Source organism: Oncorhynchus clarkii, chromosome 30, assembly GCF_045791955.1.
Source record: "Oncorhynchus clarkii lewisi isolate Uvic-CL-2024 chromosome 30, UVic_Ocla_1.0, whole genome shotgun sequence".
Lineage (NCBI taxonomy): Eukaryota > Metazoa > Chordata > Actinopteri > Salmoniformes > Salmonidae > Oncorhynchus > Oncorhynchus clarkii.
In genome coordinates this window covers 11,022,655-11,040,230 of record NC_092176.1, presented here as the reverse complement: position 1 = coordinate 11,040,230, position 17,576 = coordinate 11,022,655, and positions in this window count along the sequence as shown.

The following is a 17,576-nucleotide window of genomic DNA, read 5'->3' as shown; positions in this document are numbered from 1 at the left end:
TTAGAGCCAGTTTGCGCTATTATGTGAAGGGAGTAGGACATGGATGGATTATCTTGGCAAAGGAGAAATGCTCACTGTATAATGATAGGAGACAGGCGCAGGAATACAAAATCATATTTTTTTTCTCTACCCCAAAATAGAGTACGTCATGAACATGACGGGGGACGAAGCCCAAAACAAACGCGTCGATACAGTGGGAAGAACAAGTATTTGATACACTGACGATTTTGCAGGTTTTCCTACTTACAAAGCATGTAGAGGTCTGTAATTTTTATCATAGGTACACTTCAACTGTGAGAGACGGAATCTAAAACAAAAATCCAGAAAATCACATTGTATGATTTAAGTAATTCATTTGCATTTTATTGCATGACATAAGTATTTGATACATCAGAAAAGCAGAACTTAATATTTGGTACAGAAACATTTGTTTTGCAATTACAGAGATCATACGTTTCCTGTAGTTCTTGACCAGGTTTGCACACACTGCAGCAGGGATTTTGGCCCACTCCTCCATACAGACCTTCTCCAGATCCTTCAGGTTTCGTTGCTGTTGCTGGGCAATACGGACTTTCAGCTCACTCCAAAGATTTTCTATTGGGTTCAGGTCTGGAGACTGGCTAGGCCACTATAGGACCTTGAGATGCTTCTTACGGAGCCACTCCTTAGTTGCCCTGGCTGTGTGTTTCGGGTCGTTGTCATGCTGGAAGACCCAGCCACGACCCATCTTCAATGCTCTTACTGAGGGAAGGTTGTTGGCCAAGATCTCGCGATACAAGGCCCCATCCATCCTCCCCTCAATACGGTACAGTCGTCCTGTCCCCTTTGCAGAAAAGCATCCCCAAAGAATGATGTTTGCACCTCCATGCTTCACGGTTGGGATGGTGTTCTTGGGGTTGTACTCATCCTTCTTCCTTCAAACACGGCGAGTGGAGTTTAGACCAAAAAGCTCTATTTTTGTCTCATCAGACCACATGACCTTCTCCCATTCCTCCTCTGGAACATCCAGATGGTCACTGGCAAACTTCAGACGGGCCTGGACATGCGCTGGCTTGAGCAGGGGGACCTTGCGTGCGCTGCAGGGTTTTAATCCGTAGTGTGTTAATAATGGTTTCTTTGAGACTGTGGTCCCAGCTCTCTTCAGGTCATTGACCAGGTCCTGCTGTGTAGTTCTGGGCTGATCCCTCACCTTCCTCATGATCATTGATGCCCCACGAGGTGAGATCTTGCATGGAGCCCCAAACCGAGGGTGATTGACCGTCATCTTGAACTTCTTCCATTTTCTAATAATTGCGCCAACAGTTGTTGCCTTCTCACCAAGCTGCTTGCCTATTGTCCTGTAGCCCATACCAGCCTTGTGCAGGTCTACAATTTTAGCCCTGATGTCCTTACACAGCTCTCTGGTCTTGGCCATTGTGGAGAGGTTGGAGTCTGTTTGATTGAATGTGTGGACAGGTGTCTTTTATACAGGTAACGAGTTCAAACAAGTGCAGTTAATACAGGTAATGAGTGGAGAACAGGAGGGTTTTTTAAAGAAAAACTAACAGGTCTATGAGAGATGGAATTCTTTCTGGTTGGTCGGTGATCAAATACTTATGTCATGCAATAAAGTGCAAATTACTTACTTAAAAAAATCATACAATGTGATTTTCTGGATTTTTTAAGTGTACCTATGATAAAAAATTACAGACCTCTACATGCTTTGTAAGTAGGAAAACCTGCCAAATCGGCAGTGTATCAAATACTTGTTCTCCCCACTGTATATAACACAGGGCTGTAAATCCAAACAAAGAGCGAGGTGTAAACCTCTAATAAATACACAGGATGAGACCCATAATAACAATACACTGGACAAGACCCGTAATAACAAGTGCACACTAACACGTAAGCCGACACAACAAAGCACAGGTGGTGGTTAAAATAATTTATTACAATCAATACCATTCATACTATTACAAAATCATAATTCTCATTCATTCTTAATTAATTGTATTTACAAAAACATCAAACAAAAACAAACCTCAGGGGAGCATTTTCATTCCAAGTTGAAGCTTCTTTCTGAAGAGAGCTTATTTTTTTAAATGAATCAATACAAGCAAACAAGATCGGTTCCGGGGATTGGTATGGCAAATACCTTACGATTTGCCTGGACTGAAAATGAGATGGAGCCGTGGAGTAGAGAGACATTTGGAAGGACTATTTTGATGGGATGCCTCAGGATAGAGGTGAAGGAAGTGCTCTGCCTTCAAGGGAACCCGAATGAGAAGGCTTTCGATGTGACGTTTCACAAAGAAGAAAAACACGACGAAGTAATGAAGATGGCAAAGGAAGCGGAGAAAACGGGACCCCTGTGCCATTATGCGGTGACCAGCCTGGCGAAGAACAACTTCAGGGTGGTCACCGTAACCATGTACAATCCGCACGTGAAAGATGAAGAGGTGAGGGCCTTTCTGGGGAGGTACATGGACAATGTCTCCTCAGCGAGGTACCTCAGGGACTCCCTGGGTTTCTGGAACGGGAGAAGAGGGTTCCAGGCGTTACTCAGGGAGTCCCCGAAGAGTGTGGATGGCTACCTCCATCCTCCGGCGATGTTCTCCCTGGGGGCTGACAGGGGAACACTCTACTATGCCCGTCAGCCCCCGTTCTGCAGGCGTTGTATGGCCTACGGCCATATCCTGGCCTCGTGCAGTGCCAAGAGGTGTCGATTTTGTGGGTCGGAAGAGCACGAGGCCAAGGAATGTGACGAGCCCAAGGCTTGCCACGGGTGTGGCTCAAGAGCACACCTGTGGCGTGATTGCCCGGCTCGTCACAGGTCATACGCGTCTGCAGCTGGGGGGGGAGCGGGGGATGGGGGGAGGAAAGAAAGGACGCGTGCGGATTGCATGGATGGCACAGGGGAAAAGACGGCGCAGGAAGAAGATGGGAAGAAGGATGAGGTGGGAAGAAAGAGGCGAGGAGAAGAAAAGAATGGAACAGAAGGAGAGAAGAAAAAGGGGACGGAAGAAGGTGGAGGAGCTGAGAAGAGGGAGAAGGGGACAGTCGTACGAGAAGGAGTGGAAGAGGGAACGGGGACAGTGACGGAGAAGGAGGGAGGAGGGGAGGTGGGAGGGGAGGGGGTGGTAGGGGGGGGAGATGGGGGGAAGGAGTGGGGGGACAGCCTGCCGGGCTTCCTCGAGGTCGAAATGAGGGATTTGGTGGAGGGGTTAGTGGGGATGGGACGTTGTGTCTCCCCGCTACCTCCTTCACCAAAGAGAAAGGGATAAAGAGGGGGAGCTTGGCAGGAAGTGAGAGGGAGGGGGGTGTGGAGGGGGAGGGGGGGGTTAAGAGAGTGGCGGGGGGGGGAGGGGAGGGTAATTTGTCCTCCCGGTTTGCCTCAGCCCCTTGCATTTTAGTGGATGACTCCAGTGAGGGGTCGGTGGGTTGTTTGCTAGAGGGATCCCAACTCCTGTTTGGGGAGATGGGGTCCCCTATATGCAGCCCCGAGGCAAACAGGGAGGGGGGGATGGTGGGTGGGGAGGGAGGACCCAACACACTGCCTGGATCATGGGTTGGGATGGAGGACGGGGGGGCGTCAGGAGAGGAGAGGACGTCCCCGCCGGTGGAGATGGACCAGGGGAGCATCGGGTGAGTCTCCTGGTTTTTCTTTGGGTTTTGGGGTTTTTATTTGTTGTAAATATTTAAATGAATAGTTATGTTTATTTTTTTAGTCTAAATGTTAGGGGGTTAAGGGATAATGTTAAAAGGAGGGCGGTTTTTTGTTATTTAGAGGGTGTGGGGTTTGATTTCTGTTTTTTACAGGAGGCTCACCTGAGGGATGGTGGGGATGTGTGTAGATTTAAGAGGGAGTGGGATAAGGGGGAATCTTTTTGGGGCATAGGAGGGGTGCACTCAACAGGAGTAGGGATTTTGTGTGGGCATAGAGAGGTTAAAATAGAGAACACTTTTGTAATAATGCAGGGTAGAGTTTTGGGGATAGATGTTAAGTTTAGAGAAGCTAGATATAGGTTAATTGGGGTGTATGGGCCACAGGTGGCGGCAGACAGGAGGGAGATGGTGGACTGTCTGGCGCCCCTGTGTGTTACAAACAGGCACTTGGTGATAGGAGGAGACTTTAATATAGATTTAGGGTTAGGCGGTGATAGCAGTGCAGGTGCCATCTCTGGGCTAATGGCTTGCCATGGTCTGGTTGATGGTGGCCTGCACACTACTCCGGCAATGGTCGGTCCTACATGGCGCAACTCCAGGGGGGTTGCGCGGAGGCTCGACTACATTTTTGTATCCAGGTCTTTGGGTCAGTTGTCTGGGCGGCTGTTGCCTGTTTTCTTCACGGATCACGACGGGGTGTTCCTGCAGGTGGGGTCGCCAGTCTGCCTCTTCGGTAGGGGGTACTGGAAGTTAGATCGGGATATACTGGAGGAGCAGGCTTTCGTTGACAAATTTTTTTGTTTCTTTCGGAGGCTTGACGGCCTCCGGTCCATGTGCGAGGGGGTGTTAGAGTGGTGGGATTTAGTCAAGGGGAGGATAAGGGCTTTTATAATAGGATATTGTAGAAGGAAAAAAAGGGAGGAAAGGAGGGAGGTGGATCGTATCCAAAGGTTAATTGAACTCGAGTACGAGGCAGGCAACCTCGGCGGGTCGATTGACTGGGAGAGATTCGCAGCCCTAAAGGCGCAGCTCAGGGAGCTGCAGGAGCAGAAGGCTCGAGCTTTCCTGGAGCGTGCGCATAGTGGCTTTCTAGAACATAATGAGACTTGTTCCGCTATGTTCTTTAAGTCGGTTAGGGCCAGACAGAGTAGGAAGGTAATGAAGGGAGTTAGGGAAGAAAATGGTAGTATAGTAAGTAAACCAGAGGAAATGGTCAGGGTGACAACTGATCATTTCCAAGGTTTATTTAAGGAAAGGGAAATAGATGTAGAGCAGGGAAACGTGTTTTTAGAACACTTGTCCCGGCGGTTGCCAGAGGACATTAGAGACGTGATGGAGGCCCAGATCTCACTAGAAGAGGTTGAGAGCGCTCTTAGGAGGATGGGAAAAGGGAAGGTGCCTGGGATGGATGGGCTGCCGGCTGAGTTTTACCTCAAGTTTTGGGGTATACTTGGACCAGTGGTTCTCGAAGTCTTGAAGGCCATCCTTGAGACGGGGGTCCCGGGGGGATCAATGGCTGTTGGTGTGCTGTCACTTCTTTATAAGAAGGGGGAAGCAACTGACCTTGGCAACTGGCGGCCATTGACCATGCTGTGCGTAGATTACAAGATTCTTGCAAAGGTTTTAGCAGACCGGTTGCGCACAGCCCTTCCCTACGTCGTCCACGAGGATCAGACGTGCGGGGTAGAGGGCCGCTCTATAAGATGGAACCTACAGTTGATCAGGGATTCCATCGCTTGGGTTGAAGATAGAGGGCTGCCTTTAATGGTAGCAGCGCTAGATCAGGCGAAAGCTTTTGATCGCGTGAATAGATCTTTTCTATTCAGGGTGTTAGGTAGATTAGGATTTGGGGAGAAGTTTATAGGATGGATCCGTACTTTATATGTCGGAGCGGGGTGTCGAGTTAGTGTAAATAGTCACTTAGGTGACGTTTTTGACCTCTCGTCTGGGGTCAGGCAGGGATGCCCACTCTCGGCTCTCCTCTTCGTTCTGTACATGGAGCCTCTGGGGGCTGCCATTAGGGCAGACACAGGGGTGGAAGGCTTGTTGATCCCTGGAAGCGGTGGGCTGCGTGTTAAGATGACGCAGTACGCCGACGACACTTCCTTGCTGTTGTGCAAGGACTCGTGCCTGACAAGGTCCCTTGCCATCTTCGGGAGCGGTTCTGAACCATGCAAAGTCTTCCGTCAAGTTTTTCGGAAGATGGCGCGGTAGAACGGATGTGCCTGGGGGGTTATCTCTCTGTGAAGGGGCCCTGAGGATTCTCGGGGTTCATTTTGAGACCTCCGGCTCAGCGACGCTAAACTGGAACATGCGTATCGCAGTGGTACGGAGGAAGCTAGCAATGTGGAAGGCTAGGTATTTGTCTTTTATGGGCAAAGTCCTGGTCCTAAAGGTGGATGTGTTGCCGTCTCTTTTGTATGTGGCATACATCTACCCATTGCCGGCTTGTCTGAGGAGGCCTCTAGTGAGACTTGTGTTTCAGTTTATGTGGAGTGGCAGGTGCGAGTGGGTCGCCAGGGCACGCATGATCTGTCCCATCGGGGAGGGAGGTAGGGGGGTACCACATTTCCCCCTCAAGCTGGACGCCATTTTTGTTTCTTTCTTGTTGACGGAGCTTGCTCGTCCGGTTATACACCCGTCCGGTTACCTCCTGCGGGTGTTCTTCTCGTATAAGGCGAGAAGCGTAATGGTGTGGTCTAACGCGGGTCCTCGGGCGGAACAGCTGCCGTGGCATTTTGGCCATGCGGCCAAGTGGCTGCGTGCGCACCCCGAGGTTGAAGTTGCCCGAGTAGGTTTAGACCACAGGCACCTGTACGAGGAGGTCAGGCAGGCAGGAAGTCCTGCGCCTGTAGCGGGCATCTCGTCAGTGGTCTGGGAGGGAGTGCAGGCGCGGGGCCTGGACAATAGGCTCAAGGACCTGAATTGGTTGGGCCTCCATAAGTGCTTGCCGGTACGTGCCATCTTGTACCGGTATAGTTTGGTGCAATCCCCCACCTGTCCAAGATCCTCTTGTGGCAGGGAGGAGACTGTGCGCCATGCCTTTTGGGACTGTGCCTTTGCCGGACTAGTCTGGGCTAGGGCACGGGTAATGCTAGGTGTGGTTAGGAGTGATTTTGTTGTGACATGGGCTAGGCTAGAGAGAGGCGTAGGGAGAGCAAAGGGAACGGATAGGGACAGGTTTCTGCTCTGGCTTCTCATGAGTCTCTTTAAAAAGGGACTGTGGGAAGCCAGGCAGAATTTAGTCAAGACAGGGAGAGATTGGGGGGTGGAAGGGATAGTGAGAAGGGTGGAAGGTGATTTGAGGGGGAAGATGAAGAGGGAGGAGAGGAAGTGGGGGAAGCATGCGGCACGGGAGAGGTGGAAAGGGGGTTTAGGGCTGGGAGTGTTAGAGTGAGTTTGGTAAGGGGATAGATTAGGGAAGGGGAGATAGGGAAAGGGTTAGGTATTGGTTAGGTATGACGGGGAGGGACGATGCTCCCCTGAGGTTTGTTTTTGTTTAATGTTTTTGTAAATACAATTAATTAAGAATGAATGAGAATTATGATTTTGTAATAGTATGAATGGTATTGATTGTAATAAATTATTTTAACCACAACAAAGCACAGGTACTCACAAGACCAACGGGCATGGAACAATAATCAACAAGAACAATGGGGAACAGAGGGCACATATATACACATACTAATCAGGGGGAATGGGAACCAGGTGTGTGTAATGAGACAAGACAGTCTGGGGTTGGTGGTAATTAATCCAATTCAGTGACACCTAGAAGGCTGGTGACGTAGACCTCCAGAGCTGGTGAACGGAATGAGCAGCAGTACCAGGGGAATACGTGACACACTAACAGAGATGTTAACAAATTTGTGCCCAAAATATTAGAGAAATAAACTTTTTGTGCGTATGCAACATTTCTGGGATAATTTATTTCAGCTCATGAAACATGGGACCAATACTTTACATGTATACTGAACAAAAATATAAACGCAACATCAGGTAGTGGGCTGGCTGATGAAGATAAAGCTGTTTTCTGAATATTTATCTCACTGTTACTGTAAAATTTGAAGGCTTGGACGTTGAACTATCATTGTGCTTTTCAGTATATCCCATGTAGTGTTCCTGTGACTGTAGTCCTAGTTTATGTCTGGTCGGGTAGCTAATGCAGATGGCCTGCCAGTAATTGGTTCTTCATCATCTTCTGGCTGACTTGTGACTCTGTCTTACTTGTAGTAGATATCCTTTTTTTCAAGGCTTGGATGTTGAAATATCAATATGCTTTTTAGTAGATCCCCTGTACGGTATTCCTTGTTATTGTCCAGTGAAATACTACTGCCGCTCAGTCTAGTAGAGCTCATTTTGTGCCTTGAGAGGGTGATTCTGTGTGATGGCTTCTGGTTGTTTTTTTAAAACTACAGGGGCATATCATGGACTATTTGTAAAAATGATTTGTATCACAAAGCCCCTGCTATGAGGTTATGAGTTAGCATTCACTGTGGTTCTGAAATGGAAGCGCTTATAGTGTGTGTATTTGTATTGCATTTTGAGTCTAATTTTACTGTTTGCATGAGTTACTTGATGTGGAATAGAGCTCCATATAGTACTGTGTGCCTCCCTTAGTCTGTTCTGGACTTGGGGACTGTGAAGAGACCTCTACTGACATGTCTTGTGGGGTATGCATGGGTGTCAAACAGACAGCTTGGTGCATTCAACATGTCAATACCTCTCATAAATACAAGTAGTGATGTAGTCAATCTCTCCTCCACTTTGAGCCAGGAGATATTGACATGCATATTATTCATGTTAGCTCTCTGTGTATAACTAAGGGATAGCCGTGCTGCCCTGTTCTGAGACAATTGCCATTTTCCTAAGTCCTTCTGTGGCACCTGACTACACGACTGAACAGTAGTCCAGGTGCGATAGAACTAGGGCCTGTGGGACATGCCTTGTTGAAAGTGCTGTTAAAGCAGAAAAACGCTTTATTCTCCCCATCTTGGCAACTGTTGTATAAATATATTAGACCATGACAGTGTACAATCCAGGGTTACTCCAAGCAGTTTAGTCACCTCAACTTGCTCAATTTCCACATTATTCATTACAAGATTTAGTTGAGGTTTATGGTTAAGTGAAAGATTTGTCCCAAATACAATGCTTTTAGTTTTTGAAATATTTAAGACTAACTCATTCCTTGCCACCCATTCTGAAATTAACTGCAGCTCTTTAAGTTTTGAAGTAATTTCAGTCGCTGTAGTAGCTGATGTGTGTAGTGTTGAGTCATCCGCATACATAGACACACTGGCTTTACTAAAAGCCAACAGCATTGACTCTGGCTATATTTTGTGGTTGAAGCACCATTGTGTAGGAGATGATTAACCACGAGGCCCTGGAGACTCGGCAGGCTGGCAGGGAGAGCAAGGAGATCAGACTGGTGGATCTGGAGGACACCATCTCACAGGACATGTTCAACAACAGCAGAAGTAAGAACCTAATTCACTTAGCAATCAACAGCCCCTTCACTTAGCACTCAACAGCCCCTTCACTTAGCAATCAACAGTCCCTTCACTTAGCAATCAACAGCCCCTTCACTTAGCAATCAACAGCCCCTTCACTTAGCAATCAACAGCCCCTTCACTTAGCAATCAACAGCCCCTTCACTTAGCACTCAACAGCCCCTTCACTTAGCACTCAACAGCCCCTTCACTTAGCAATCAACAGCCCCTTCACTTAGCAATCAACAGCCCCTTCACTTAGAATCCAACCGTTCTAATGTTTAACAGTTCTAACCAGTCCTGCCCTTCTCCCAGACATTGATTATTCCATTCCAGTATAATCCAGGAGAAGTTGTTCCTGAGCCGGCGCCACGTGGCGCGCTGTGCCCACAGGCAGCTCTGCCAGTGGAGTGAGTGCCAGCGCACTGACGTTGTGGAGGCAGTAGGGGGAGCCATTGTCTACATGCCCGAGCAGGGACAACACTTTTGTTGCACCGGCTTCAAGTCTGCCAGCCAAAGTCAACCTCTTCCTATGAGATAAGCTGAAAGCCATTTTAATTGCTAAAATTAGAATTGTGGCCAACTAGAAGAAGGGGAAGGATGGAATTGAACCTCAAAGACTGATTGATTGGGTTGGATTTTATCAGATGGTAAACTGTGCTTCTGACTGATGATCATCTCTATATCCACACTACAAAGAGAGGAGAAGATTCAAACAGGACCTTTAAGGCGATCTGCACTGAGCACTTAAGGTCAGAGTTAACTGTGCATCTCTAGTGAGGTATCCCCTTGAACAATGTGCATAAACTTGGCCAGGATTCCGTTAAAAAACAGTGGGAAAGATTTCCTGGAGTGTCCATCCTTTCATTGTGCTCAGGAACCGAGAGCCCGCCTCTATATCCAATCCAAAACAACCTTTGCTTTTAACAGCAAATTGCATTATTGAGTTCAGAGTGTGGCCGGTGGGTAACGCAACATGGTTTCAGAATGTTGATTATTGCTATTAGCTAAACCCAGGTTGAAAGGAGACTGGTCACTACATCTTGTCAAAATGGAACAGTGATCTAAGACCATTCAATGTGGTGCTCTTCCTTCAATAGGGAAGTGTAATGCTGACCAAAAGTCAGGCCATCTTTTAAGGGGAAAGTCAGAGGTAATGTTAATGTAAGCATTGCAGAGGATGTATCATTTCATTAACGACCAGGTTTTGTTAAATTGAAACAAAATCTGTTATTGCTTGAAAGTCAAATGATCAAGCCTTATCGTGATGAGAGGACCACAACCAGTAGAAGCAGAGCGACAGTCGGCTTCTCTTGCCAGAACGTAGCAGTAAAGGCTCTTTGAATAGCCAAGAGGAGGAATGCATCTCAAGAGTTGGTGCTTTTGAATGATTTAAGATGAATTGTTATTATTTAAATCACTATGTTTTTTTAAGAATATCTTTGATTATTTGATGATGAAAAGAGAAACAAAGATGAACGAGAAGATGGTTGATAAATGATGATATCCATACATGTATTGTATATCTAGCAATGTGTTATTTATTTACAAGACTATTATTGGATAGAGGGAGTCTGTCCTTTCATAGTAATCTCTGAACGGCAGGCTGTGTAGTGTGTAGGTCGTCAATAATTGTTTGCTAGTTGAAGTGGGATAGTCAAAGCATTGCCATTTTTATACTTGAACTATTGATTATATCATTTTTACTGTATTAAGAACAAAACTGAACATATCATAACCCTGTCTTCTCTGTATATTTATCAGGAAATGAAACTGTTTCAAAGTTTTAGTTTTTGAGGGTCCACCAAATACATTTGTCTAAGTTAATAGTCTAAGTTTATTTTTGCTTTCATCCAGTTTTTTCCCTCCAGAGAAGGCTTTACACCAACATTAGGCAGCTGTCAATTATCACGTTAGGCTGCGTTTCATAAATAGATGATGACTGTTAAACCAACATTTGTCAAAAATAAGCTTTCTATCTGGATATTTGTGACAGGCACATTTTTAAATAAAATACTGTTTGTCTAATCCTACATGTACATTATGCTCCAAAATACACACATTTCCAGAAATGCGAAAAAGCAAGTTTTGACAAAGACCAGAAAGCAAGTATTGACAAAGACCGATTGAGGTCGAGACGTGTCAGCATTTTAATAAATAAAAGAGCACCTATATGCGTTAGAAAATACTTTTGTTGTTGTGGTCTTTTTGGGAGATACTTTGATCAAATTAGTGTCTTGTGTCAGCCAGCCTCAACGTTTGTCTCTTACATATTTGATTGGATTATGGGTGGGATTCTAAATTGTCCTCCTCCAATTTTCGCAGGCTAGCGTTTTTTGTCATGGATCTTGTTCTGAAGGCAGCTGTGCAGAGTGGTCACTAGCTGGCACAGCCACAAAGTCATAAAATCTGATTTTTAACATAACCTTAACCACACTGCTAACCCTAATGCCTAACTGTAAGCTTAAATTAATACCGAAAAGCTCATTTCTGTTTTCATGAATTTTTACAATAAAGCCAAGTTTGACTTTGCAGCTGGCCCATCTAACAGGAATTGTTCAGCTCTGCCTCCAGGACAAAACTCATCCCAATAAATGTAAACTTGCTAAACGTTCATTCATTCCATAAACCATGACTCTGGCTTTATCAACTAAGTAGGATGCGTTTCTGGACACGGTTCCAGGATGTTATGACGAGACCAGGTCCAGTATTCACAGTGAGTCTCAGAGCAGGAGTGCTTATCTAGGATCAGTTTTGCCTTTTGGTTCATAATGAATAAGATTATATGTACGGGGGCAACCTGAACCTAGATCTGAAGACGCTTTATGAATAATACCCCATAGTGATAGGAATGACTTGATCTGGCTAGCATTGCAAATATAAACTGACTTGCTGACATGTCATGTCGCGTTCTAAAGGCTTGCACACATTGCACGGTGTGTGGATCTAGCATTTGTCTGCCGATCGTTCAACACTACATGTAAAATCGATGCGCACTCCGTTCGCAAATGTGCCCAAAATCTCCCCCTGACAGAATCCCCCCTCCCTTCATTCATTCTTTCTTCATTGCTGCGACTTGCTTGCTAGTTGAGATTTCTGCTCTTCACTCCGTTGTTAGTTTAGCCTGCATTTCACCGATTTTAGTAGCAGAAAGCATTATTATTTGTGTCCTTCAAGGCAGCTGTCAATTATCACGTTAGGCTGCGTTTCATTTTTTTTATATATATCGGTTTGATCGCGGGGGAGGTACTAGTAATGTCTGCAGTTTTCGGTTTGGCTATTTGTTTCAAGTGTATTAGTCTTTAAATAAATCTATTTGCCAAAAATTCGTCATCTCTCCCATGTCTTAGTTGTTCTGAAATGTTTATTACTTAACTACAGTTTACTCCCTCTGTTTAAAAATGTCGGTTGCCTATCCTGACGTGAAGTTGGTTCTATATAAAGTATTTGACTCTGATGTGTGCCACAGAAAGTATTGACTCTAGAGTCAAAAGTATGTGAAAGTATTGACTCTAGAGTCAAATACTTTCTGTGGCAAGCGAAATTAATCGTCAATGCATGCGTGTTATATTAAGCATAGAGGAGGGAGTAAAATGTAGGCAAGCAATAAACATTTCAGAGCAACTATTAGTCTAATAGGACATTACTGCAGACATTACTAGGCCTCCACAGCGATTAAAAAAAAAAAATGAAACACAGCCTAACATGATCATTGACAGCTGCCTTGAAGGACAAATAATAATGCTTTCCGCTACTAAGATCAGTGAAATGTGGCAGGGGGGAGATTTTCAGCACAACACCGGCACAGTTCAGAGGTGCTAAGTTCTCTCGGTCAGCAAACACTATTGGTGTGTCTGAACCCTAACACTGTTTGCTCAGAATGCATTGGGGTTATTTGACATGTTTCCCAATATCCCCCCTCCTTACACCACATTAGACTGGGACCCACATTGGATGCCTTATTACAGTATACCCACACTAGAATGCCAAGCTAGCGCTTGTGGTCTTCATCTCTGTTGTATGAACATCTCGTTGCTTTAAAAAATATATATGTTTTCGAAAAGATTCTCTCCATGTAATCAAAAGGGTTCTGACTGATTCAGGTCCCCGGTTTGTAGATCACTTCTTGAGGATAATGTAGCACTGAGTATATTTGAGTTAAAGGCTGTTATACAGAAATACATGTTCTTGGAAAAAGATATCAAGAAATTATAGTCTTTAAAAACGACCCTTACATTCATGGTTCTGTCTTTGTCTCCAGTGGGACTAGTCCATTTCATTGTCAATTTGTCCACACACTGAGTGGCACGGTCCTTATTCCCCCCACTGTGTAGAAAATGAATGAGAGTGAGAGCACATAGCCTGAGAGCCAGTCTATTTCAACTCTCTTGCCAACTCCTTATGTCATGCCAAACATGACATGATAATTCCATAAGGAGCTGGCAAGAGAGCAGAAATAGACTGGTCCTCAGGCAAGAGAGAGCACAGTGCTGCTGGTCACCTTTATCTAATGAATAAAAAAGAACAGGAAATGAATGGGTTGTCTACAGGAAATTAACAGGTGTCAAAGGTTCTGTTGGGGTTTGTGTTTATGTTTGTGTGTGTGTGTGCGTGCGTGCGTGGTGTGAATGAGAAAGGCCAGAGAAGAATACAAGCACTGCCACTAGACTCGACTAGAGTTTCTCTTGTCGAGCTCAACTCTTCGCCACTAAAACCAGCAACTTGTTTTTACTTACAACATTTGGAGACCCTTGTCTTAAGACTCTTCAGACTTCCTCACACATATATGCCACTTCTTTCCACCCAGCCCTACTGTGATGACTTCATTACCCTCTCCACCCCCAGGCCCCTGTCAGTGATGAAGATGAGGGGCCTAAAGGGTGACTGCTCTGAGTGGCCTCTTCACCCCAGCTGGAGTAAAGGAAAAGCTTTTCTGTATCACCATCCCTGGACAAAAAGACGCACAGATAATTCCAGGATGACCCCCCCCCCCCCCCCCCCCCATCCCCCATCCCTCTCCAACACTCCTGGCCTGACCTCTGGGCATGTTAGGGCCTGCGTTCACACGCTCCCCCTAGGACAGCTGGACCAGCCTGGGTCCCAGCCTTTATCCAGACCCTCTGTATGGCTATCTCTCCCTTCCGCTCCTCCATCACAAATCGGGTTTAAAAAGGCACTGTACCACCTCCCTCACCCCCCCCCCCCCCCCCCCCCCCCCCTTCCTTGGGCAACAATGGGCCGCCCCAACCCCTCTCCTCCTCCCCCTCCTCCTCCACCACATCTGTGAGTGCCCCTCTGCCTCCTTATTCTTCCCCTAACCGCTCCATTATAGTCCCTCTTTCACTTGTAAATGTGGCCAGCGATACTTCTGATGGGTCTTTTATCCACACGGCCGGGGTCAGAGGAAAGGTAGGGGTTGTGGAAGGGAGGAGAGGAGAGGGATGCAGTGGGTAGGAGGGTGGGCCAGAGTGGAGGGACAATTGCGACAAAGAGTTAAATCCTTTTTTTGTGTGCAATCATTTGGGACGATTGGCAAACCAAACTCTTGCCTGCATTCCTGTAAGCTTCCTAGCAAGACATTGCAGAGGCAGCAGAGACAAGACACAGGACAAGCATTTGGTTTGGTTTTCATGGACACTTGTTATATCACTACCATTGAAACCAATGGAGTGTGAGTGTAACATGATCCCGAGTGGCTCAGTGGTCTAAGGCACTGCATCTCAGTGCTAGAGGCGTCACTACAGACACCCTGGTTTGAATCCAGTCTGTATCACAATCGGCTGGGGTTGGGAGTCCCATAGGTGGAGCAAAATTAGCCCAGCATCGTCTGGGTTTGGCAGGTGTAGGCCGTCATTGTAAATAAGAATTTGTTCTTTAAATGACTTGCCTAGTTAAATAAATAAAAACATGTCATTTAAAAAAATCCCATTGGCCTTATTTGAAACTATTGGGATGATACTGTTGTGACTTCCTACCAATTACTAATTTAGCTATTCAATCATGATACAGTGACTATTTTTTCTGTTGATAGACTTAATTTGGGAGTAAAATTTAGTGTCGAAATATCCTGCTCACCTTGTTGATAGAAAATGTCTCACAGATTTTTCCTGTGTGGGTGCATGTTGCAAGTGAGTGCAAGGGAGGAGGAGAAGGAGGGTGGTGGAACGGCCACCATGGTGTCATGTCTTGGTCAGTGTAGAGTGGGTTTATATGTTATTTTAGCTTCTGTTCTGACCTCAACAAAAACCCTCGCACACAACAAAGGCGTGGTCTCTGTGGTTATAGTCTCCACGACAACAGGTGGACAAAGGGGGAGCGGTGGGGGGAATGTGGGGCGCAGGGTAAAAGGGGGTGACGGGGGAGGGGGGCAGGGGGGGGCTGACCTTGGCCTCTAGGTGGTCAGATGGGGTGTGAGGGCCTCAGGCCTGGTGGGTTTAGGGATGAGGAGGAGTGAAGAGGAATAATATCACGATGCCTCTCATTCTCTTCAAACTTGGAATGATTAATGACAACACAAACCCCTCACCCCCTCTTTCTCCACACAAACCAGCCTTCCCAAACCCCCCACCGCACCACACACCATCCCATCTGATCTCTATAGGCCTGCTGCTGCTCAAACACTACCCTGTCCTTTGACATGGTCACTTTCCCAACACTGTTGATTGATGAATGACTCCATTCCCACCGACACGTCATGGTAATGCTGCAAGGAACGTGCAACTGTGGACCTGCCATGTCTGTGGACTAATGCCACCCAAAGTAGAAACATCTGCATCACACTTTAGAGTTTAAATCCTCTGCTAAAGTGTTAAAGGTTTTATGCATGTTGACTAAAGTTCATTGTAGTATTTACAATGTCCTTTAGTAATAATATTGAAACAATTCTGAAGATTAGATGGGATATTGATGATGACACAGGCAATAAAAACTGATCGCTTCACTTTCTGTCCCTCAATATAAAATCTCTCCCTCTGGTTGGGCAAATGGTTTCGCTCAACAACAAAAAAAAAGAGCATCATGGCTGTTATTGGCTCTAATCAATGATGTCATCCCTCTCCTATACAGTCAGAGCTGTACTATAAACAGACTATGTCTCTAACTGTGACTCCATGGACAGGTGGAACAATGGTGGAGTGTGAAGAGAGAGAAAGCGACAGGGAGAGTAGAGAGTCACTGTTCTTAGAGACAACAAAGCAGGGTTCCTCTTTGGTACCAAAGGGTGGTGATGGCGGTGGTGAGGACAAAGGGGATGTAGGGGACACTGAGAGTGCTCTGGCTCTGTGAGTGGTCAGTCAGCCTCAGTGATGGCTCCAGACATCTCAGACATCTCTCACTCACACGCCTGCCTGCTGCCACGGACGGAAGACCAAGAAAGGGCTAGTGGCGCTTGCCTGCACAGCTGCACCGCACAATGACACATGTATATGGATGGACACAACCACACATGCATACAATAGGTGCATATTACAAACCACATGCAAGGCAAGCTTACTAAAGACTTCTTTATCATTTCTCTGTTTGAGAACAACAGCGTACCACCACAGAGAAAACTGGCTGGATCCGGCATAGGCGGCTAGTGATGACATATCCGGGGGGGGGGGGGGGGGAAGAGAGATGGTGAGGCGGAAGGGGGTGGTACATCATCATATGGATATCTGCAGTCCCTGTCTCCCTCAGCTCTGCCATCACTAGGTAGCTATGGTGGTATGCAACTCAGACTATGTTAGGATGTAAGGGGATATATGAAGACAACAGGCGGGGGGGGGGGGGGGGGGGGTGTACACACACATAGTGTTATTACCAGGTGGTCTCTCTCAATATATGTTACTGTGTCACTATCTATGTGAAGTATAACTGAGGATCTAAGAACAGCCTGGAGGGGTTTCAGGTTATCCCTGGCATGCTGTACCATACCCAGCACAGGAGTTAGTCTATGTGACCAGACAGTGGATAATGCTATTCGGCTGTAACGTCAGCTCAGCAGCCCTGTGATGCTCCTCCGCCTCTCCTCCATCCCCTGCTCTTACACAGTGGTGTTGTGTCACCCATCGCAAAGACACAGAAGCCTGGTCACGTGACTGGGGTGTCAAAGGGACATGAGGAAGGAAGGAAAGAAGCGACTGACCCTGATCACAATGAAGGGTGCTATAGTATCAGCTGTGTGTGTTGAATGTATATGGAACATGGTGATCCAGCAATGGAGGTCATGGTTTAAAGCAGTAAAACTGTGATAAAGATAAATAACACATCCAACCTTATCTTTTATCATCTTATTTTCATTCACAATAATACCCTTTCTGTCCATGTACGTCGTCCTCTAAATGTACTACCAGCTTACGGAATACAAAGTCAAATTAGTGCTGTTTTCTGGCATATAAACCCTAGTTGGATATTGATAAAGGTGTTGAAAGACTTGTTTAATCAGAGCAGTTTGCAGCTGTTTCA